This window comes from Pteropus vampyrus, unplaced genomic scaffold (genome assembly GCF_000151845.1).
Source record: "Pteropus vampyrus isolate Shadow unplaced genomic scaffold, Pvam_2.0 Scaffold284, whole genome shotgun sequence".
NCBI lineage: Eukaryota > Metazoa > Chordata > Mammalia > Chiroptera > Pteropodidae > Pteropus > Pteropus vampyrus.
Genome location: NW_011889065.1, coordinates 1,249,433 through 1,257,859, shown reverse-complemented (window position 1 = coordinate 1,257,859; position 8,427 = coordinate 1,249,433). Strand labels below are relative to the sequence as shown.

General features: G+C 32.5%; 1 pseudogene; it reads left to right on the top strand.

The window, feature by feature from the left end:
- Nucleotides 1-3,982: 3,982 nt before the first annotated feature.
- Nucleotides 3,983-4,802, top strand: LOC105302810 (annotated as a pseudogene).
- Nucleotides 4,803-8,427: the final 3,625 nt, after the last annotated feature.

Below are 8,427 nucleotides of genomic sequence, written 5' to 3'. Positions count from 1 at the left end.
CCAAGATGAGGAGATGGAGAATGTAAAGAATACATATCTTTATGACTTAGTTTCTTCCCCGGAATTCTTCAGGTCAGAGTATATACATAACTGCCTTGACAATGTCAATCCTTTAAGGACACGCTGTTCATTCACACCTCAAATTATTTCGTTAATGTAAATTACTAATTGCTTTTATGCAGATGTTACCGATTCCCATTTCATTTCCATGCAGGTCACTGAAGACCAAACAAACAACCTTGTTTTATTCTGTGATTTAATACATTTAAAGCCAAAGTAAAATATAAAAAGACTTTGTTCTCATAAGGACAGAAATTGGGAAGATACCCTGAATGATAAGATGTTTTAGCAATGAACCATATGTTTTCTTTAACAGAGAGAAAATAAGACATCTTTATCATAACTGCTTTCTATCATTAATGATAGATTTTACCACAAAAGACCTCTTGTTTCAGAAGCTTATAGTATCTATGAGTTTAAAATAGATATAAGCTGCCACTTAATAAATTAGGACTAAAAGGTATATGTCAGATTTGGGAGATTTTTCTCTCCAACAAATGCCTCAACTTGTGACTGAGTACAACTACAATGAGCATATGTGAAATTTTACATCAGATATTTCACAAAACTTGGCTTCAGGGAAAATATAAGGAAACTCTTTTCTTTTTATTTTGTTTTTAAGATTTAGAAGGTCAACAATAGAGACATGCTGAAGAAAAATAGAAAAGAGACTACTATATTTGATAATTTGCAAAAGCATGTTTTAAAGGCAGTTGGAATGAGAGATGATCATGGTCAATGATTTCATTAACCTTCAGAAACAAAGGCCAGAATCTTTTGGGTGTTTGTCTAAAATATATATATATATATTTCTATTTATGGTCATTTTTGTCCATTCTTAAAATAAAAAGTAATTAAATCCAACTTTATGTTTAAGTTAATATGAGTTGCATATTATATGATATGATATGGACTAGTAAAGTATCTTATCTATCAATATATACTGGCATAGAGACATTTAAAATATTTCTTAAGTAAATGAAGGAAATAAAAAAGAAATAAAAAATGAGTGTTAATTTTCTGGAGAACTTACTTAAAATGTCAGCTATTGCACTTAGAAATGAAGTAATAAAGCCATTAGTGGAAAAATGGCCATTAGTGAAAAAGCTATTGAAATCTAAATAAAGTCTGTAATTAAGTTAATATTCTGGTACTAATGTTAATATCTTAGTTTTTTTTTCTAACTTGTATATGTTAATTTGAAGAATCAATGGAAAATTTGTTTTAACATTTTTCATATTTTTAGTTTTCAAGCTAGTTAGATCCTCATGCTATACGTGAAGCGGCATCATACCAATAAAAGTAGGCTGGGAGAAGTATGTATACTATAAACCCTATGGTCTCCAATAAAATAAAATATTATAGTTAATTGGCCAGCAAAAAAGATGAAATGGAATGGAATCATAATATATACTCATTTTTTGAAGATTTAGAAAAAGATGAAAAGTACTAAAAAGACAAATACAAAATAGACAGCAACATGATAAATTTAAATTCTAAAGTATCAGTAAGCATATTAAATATATGCATTCTAAGTACCCAGTTGAAAGTTGGACATTTTCAGATTCAATAAAAGGCAATACCCAGATATAGGTTTCCCAGACAACAAATTTTATAAAGAAAAATAAGGCTTTTTTAAAATTAATTTTTATATTTTTATTTCTTTCTATTATAGTTGACATACAATATTATATTAGTTTCAGGTGTACAACATAGTGATTACACATTTATATAACTTACAAAGTGATCACCCCAATAAATCCAGTACCCATCTGACACCATACGTAGTTATTACATTACTGACTATATTCCCCATCCTATACTCTATATCCCCATGACTATTTTGTAACTACCAGTTTGTACCTCTTAATCCTCTCTCCCTCTTCACCCATCCCCTCACCTCCAATATGGCAAATGCCCTCTTTTTGTTTCTATTGTTTCTATGTTTCTATTGTTTGTTTGTTTATCTTTTTCTCTAGAAATCATATGCCATTTGTTTTTCTCTGACTTACTCCACTCAACAAAATACTCTCTAGGTCCATCCATGTTGTTACAGAGGGTGATATTTTATTCTTTTATATGGCTGGGTAATATTCCAGTGTGTGTGTGTGTGTGTGTGTGTGTGTGTGTGTGTGTGTGCGTGTGTGTGTGTGTGTGTGTGTGTATCACCTCCTTTTTATCCTTTCATCCACTGATGAACACCCAGGTTTTCTCCATATATTGGTTATTGTAGATGATGCTACAATGAACATATGAATGCACATGTCCCTTTAAAGTAGTGTTTTTGATTTCTTTGGATAAATAACCAGAAGTGGGATAACTAGGTCTTTCTCCATCTCTTGTTAATAGCCTTTGTTTTAAAGTCTATTTTGTCTGGTATTAGTATTGCTACTTTAGCTTTTCTGTTTGTTTGTTAAAATTTTCATGAAATATATTTTTTCATCTCTCGCCTTCAGTTGCGTGTGTCTTTCAATCTGAAGTGAGTCTCCTATAGGCAGCATACATAAGGGTTTGTTTGTTTATCCATTCAGCCACCCTATGTCTTTTGATTAGAGCATTTAATCTATTTACATTTAAAGTAATTATTGCTAGATATGTAGTTATTGGCATTTTATCATTCATATTATTGATTTTTTCTTCTTTTAAAAAAAGTCCTTTCAACATTTCTTATAATAAATTTCTTAGTTTTGATAAATGTACCATGGTTATGTAAGATGTTAACATTAGGGAAAATGGGTGAAAGGTGTACACAAACTATCTTTGCAACCTTTCTGTGTATCTAAATTTTCCAAAATGAAAAGTTTAACATTAAAATAATTAAGCTTGAGTTATTCCTTGCCTTAAAAAATTTATAAGTGCGCACTGAAGACACAAAAGGTAAGAAATAATATGTATTTTAATATATAAGCGGTACTCACTTTATATGGTAACATAGAACAGTGAAAATGACTATACAAGCTGAAGCTATGAAAAGCAACTTTAATAATTAATGGAAAAATTTACAATTGTTCAATCAGCTTTTATATGCTTTATTAAAACATAAAAACTCCCTTACTGTCAATTATAAATGTATAGGGAAATAAAAATAGTAAAATTACCACTTATTTCACTGTCATTTAAAATATTAGAAACTTTGAGAATTGAAGTGTTTTATATCTTTTTAACGAAATTTATCAAGAGTGGTTTGAACTGTGCTTTCTTCCTCATTGTATAACTAGTGATATAGAGTAAACATCTTCTCTATGTTTTGATGAACTGTCTACTCCTTTCTAAGTTCGGATCAGCTTCAAACATTTTATCCTTCATGCTTTCAATATTGTGAAATATCTATGAGAGTTCTTTTTAAAATGTGAAGTTTTAACTTGTGTTATTTTCTCCAGATCATCTTCATCATTTTTGTTGTAACCATTTGCCTCATTTTTGTCAATACTTTCACCCATACTAAGTTCCTCCAGCTTCACAGCTAGAGTCTTTCTGGCACTGACAGTGTTAACACTCTCATGGTCAGCTATTTCTTCTATAATTCCATTTATTTTTTTATTCTAATTTCACTTTCAGTGCTATAGTTTTGGGGTTTTGTTGTTGCTGTTGTTGTTGCACTTTCATCTATATTGGCCAATATCCTCTTTTGATTATCTATTTTTGTAGAATGTTATGAGTTTATTTTTTTGGAGACAGGAGTCAATACAAATGCATTTTTTGCTGCTATACGTCAACTGAAAACATGGGCAGGAACCAACGATTGCAGACTTTGAAAAAAGCAATGTAATTGGTCACTGACCATAATGTGCCTGTTATTTATGTAGTTATTTGTAGCCTGAAAGGCTAGTTACAAAGTTTGTACTTTATACAATTACAGTTAATATATCATGGTAAAACAAACAAACAAAAATTATACGATAGTATTTTTTGCAATGGGTTTGCTGCCAGAACTCAGGTGTCATGAAAACCAACGTTATATCTAAACCAAAATGGGAAAAGAAAAGACTCACATCAACATCGTTGTCATTGGACACGTAGATTCTGGCAAGTTGACCACAACTGGTCATCTGATTTACAAATGTGGTGGGATTGACAAAAGAACCATCAAAAAAAATGAGAAGGAGGCTACTGAGATGGGGAAGGGTTCCTTCAAATATGCTTGGGTCTTGGATAAATTAAAAGCTGAATGTGAGCATGGTAACACCATTGATATCTCCCTGTGGAAATTTGAGACCAGCAAGTATTATGTGACCATTGTTGATGCCTTAGGACACAGAGATTTTATGAAAAACATGATTATAGGCACATCACAGGTTGACCGTGCTGTCTTGATTGTTGCAGCTGGTGTTGGTGAATTTGAAGCAGGTATCTCCAAGAACGGGCAGACCCGTGAGCATGCCCTTCTGGCTTACACATTGATGGTGAAACAACTAATTGTTGGTGTTAACAAGATGGATTTCACTGAGCTGCCTTACAGCCAGAAGAGATATGAGGAAATAGTTAAGAAAGTCAGCACTTACATTAAGAAAATTGGCTACAACCCTGACACAGTAGCATTTGTAACAATTTCTGGTTGGAATGGTGACAACATGCTGGAGTCAAGTGCTAATATGCCTTGGTTCAAGGGATGGAAAGTCACCCATAAAGATGGCAGTGCAAGTGTAACCACACTGCTTAAAGCTCTGGATTATATCCTGCCACCAGCTCACCCAACTGACAATCTTTTGCATCTGCCACTCCAGGATGTCTACAAAAAGAAAAAAATCTCCAGAAAATAACTTTAAAGACATAAAAATATGTGACTTAAATTACAGAGAATTGAGGATAGTACTTCTGAAAAAACTCAATGAGATCTCAAACAATTCATATCAATAATTTCAGAAACTGAAAAAAATAACCATATCGGCAGAATGAGTTATTTAGCTAGGAGATTGAAATCCTCAAAAAGAACCAAATAGAAATTCTTGAGATGAAGAACACACTGAAAGAGGTGAAAAATGAAATAACAAGCTTGAGAAATAGAGTTGACAAAATGGAGGAAAGGATCAGTGATATTTAAGACAGAAATCTAGAAATAAATCAGAAGAAAGAAGAGAGAAACCAAAGAATGAAAAATAATGAAAGAGAAATGCAAGAACTAGCTAAAACCATCAGGAGAGGAAACAAGAATGATGGGCATTATCGAAGACGAGGAAAAGGAACAGGGACTAGAAAGTATTTTCAGACAAATAGTTGACAAGAATTTCCTAAATCTAAGGAATGAGCTGGAACTTCGAGTTTAAGAAGTCAACAGAACACCCAATTATCTCAACCCAAAAAAAGCCTTCACCAAGACACATCGTATTAAAATTATCAAAAATCAATGACAAAGAATTCTCAAGGCAGTGAGGGAAAAAAGACGGTAACCTATAAAGCAAAACTCATTAGATTATCATCATAGTTCTCAGCACAAACCTTACAAGCCAGAAAGGAGTGGAATCAAATATTCAAGCTATTAAATGAAAGGAACTACCAGGCCAAAATAATGTATCTAGCAAAGCTCTCCTTTAGATATGAAGGAGAAATAAAGACCTTTCCAGACATACAAAAATTGAGGGAATTCTTCACCACAAAGTCTGCAATACAGGAAATACTGAAAGGGGTCAGCTCTTCTAAAAAGGAATGACAAAAAAATATATACATAACTATGAGTAAGGTGACTAACAGGCAGATAGAAGCAGAAGAGTGCAAACCTTTCTAAGAACAGGTCATTATAAGCTTAAACAATGAGAAGAGATTTGTTATAGCAAGATAGTAATGAAAGTTCAGCATAAATAGACAACAATGAGTAAAAAGGGGAGGATGCAAAGATCCATATTTGCAAAGGGGAATAGAGATAAGGCACATGCAGAAGAAAAAGGATGACTGTATATGTATATAACTATCCTTTACATATTCATAATGGTAACCACACGACAAAAATTCAGAACTGAAGCATATAACACAAAACAATAAGGACTAGATGAAAAATCCAAAATACTCAATCAAAATAAAAAAAATAAAGAAACAGAAAGATAAGGAAGCAAATGAAACATTGAGATACCAGAAAGCAAAACATAAAATGTCTATAAGAAGACCTCATATTTTCATAATCACCCTAAATGTAAATGGACTGAACACACCAATAAAACGACACAGAGTTGCACATTGGATCAAAACACAAAACCCAGCCATATACTGCATCCAGGAGATGCATCTTACTTCCAAAGACAAACAAACTCAAAGTGAAAGAGTGGAAAATAATATTTCAAACAAATAATATTAAGAGAAAAATAAGAGCAGTGCTATCAATACCAGATGAAATAGACTTCAAAATAAAAAAAAAGGTAAAGAAAGATAATGAGGGACCCTTCAAAATGATAAAGGGAATCATACACCAAGAAGATATAAGAATTATTAATATCTATGCTCCCAATCAGGGAGCCACAAAATATATAAAGCAATTACTAACAGAAATAAAGGGAGAAACAGACCAAAACAATATCGTAGTAGGGGATCTAAATACCTGACTGTCGTAATGGCCAGATCATCCAAACAGAAAATCAATAAGGAAATAACATCCTTAAATTATATATTAGACCAATTGGACATAATTGACATTTAGAGAGCCTTCAATCCCAATACAGTTGCTTATATCTTCTTCTCTAGTGCACATGAAACATTCTCAATGATTGAACACATACTGAGACACAGACATAGCCTCGACAAGTATAAGAGGGTCGAAATCACACCAACCATATTCTCTGATCTAATGGTTTGAAACAGGAGATCAACTATAAAAAGAAAGCAGAAAGAACCACAAATATATGGAGATCAAACAACATGCTACTGAAGAGTAACCAGGTCAGAGAAGAAATAAAAAGAGATCAAGAGATACATAGAAACGATACTGCAACATATCAACACTTTTGAGACACAGCAAAAGTGGCCATAAGAGGAAAGTTCATATCATTACAGGCTTAGCTCCAAAAACAAGAACAAGCTCAAATAAAGAACCTAATACTTCACCTTAAAAAAAAAAAATTGAAAAGGAAGAACAAATAAAGCCTAAAGTCAGCAGAAGGAAAGAAAAAATCAAAAGTAGAGTAGAAATAAACGAAACTAACAACAACAACAATTAAAAAAATAAAAGCAACGAAGTGCTGGTTCTTTGAGAAGGTTAATAAAAATGACAAGCCCCTGGTTAGACTCACTCAAGAAAAAGGAGAAAAGACATAAATAAACATAATCAGATATAAAAGAGGGGGGAATTACGACAGACACTGCAGAAATACAAAGGATCATATAAGAAAACTATGAAAAAGTATGTAACACCAAATTCAATAACCTACAAGAAATGGACCAGTACTTAGAAAAACATTACCTTCCTAGGCTGAATCAAGAAGTGGAAAATCTAAATAAACTGATCAGCAGTATGGAAATTGAAACAATCACCAAAAACTTACCAAAAAGTAAAAGTCCAGGACCGCATGGCTTCACCAGTAAATTCTACCAAACGTTCAAAGAAGATGTAATACCTATTCTCCTCAAACTCTTCCAAAAAAATCGAAGAGGAGGCAATACTTCTCAACTCATTTTATGAGGCCAATATCACCCTGATACCAAAAACCAGAAAAGATAACACACAAAAAGAAAACTGCAGACCAATATCTCTCATGAACGCAGAAGCAAAAGTCCTAAATAAGATACTAGAGAACCGAATACAGCAACATATTAGAAAGATTATACACCACGATCAAGTGGACTTCATCCCAGGGGCACAAGGATGGTTCAACATACGCAAATAGATTAATGTGATACACCACATAAACAAAATTAAAAAATAAGAATCATATGATCATATCAATAGATACAGAAAAAAATCTTTGACAAAATACAGCACCCATTTATGATAAAAACACTTAAAAAAATCAGTATAGAAGGAAAACACCTTAATATAATAAAGGCCATATATGGCAAGCCCTCAGCCAACATTATACTTAATGATGAAAAACTAATAACCTTCTCTCTAAGATCAGGAACAAGGCGAGGTTGTCCACTATTGCCACTGTTAATTAATATAACATTAGAGGTCCTAGCTAGTGCAATCAGACAAGAGAAAGATGTAAAAGGCATCCAAACGAAGCAGTAAAACTGTCACTATGATATGATTCTCTATATGGAAAACCCTAAAGACTCCACAAGAACACTACTAGAAATAATAATCAAATACAGTAAAGTTTCTGGATACAAAATCAACGTTCAAAAATCCATAGCATTCCTATACTCTAATAACAAAGTGTCAGAAAAAGAAGTGGAAAAAATAATTCCTTTTGCAATTGCAACAAAAAGAATAAAATACCTAAG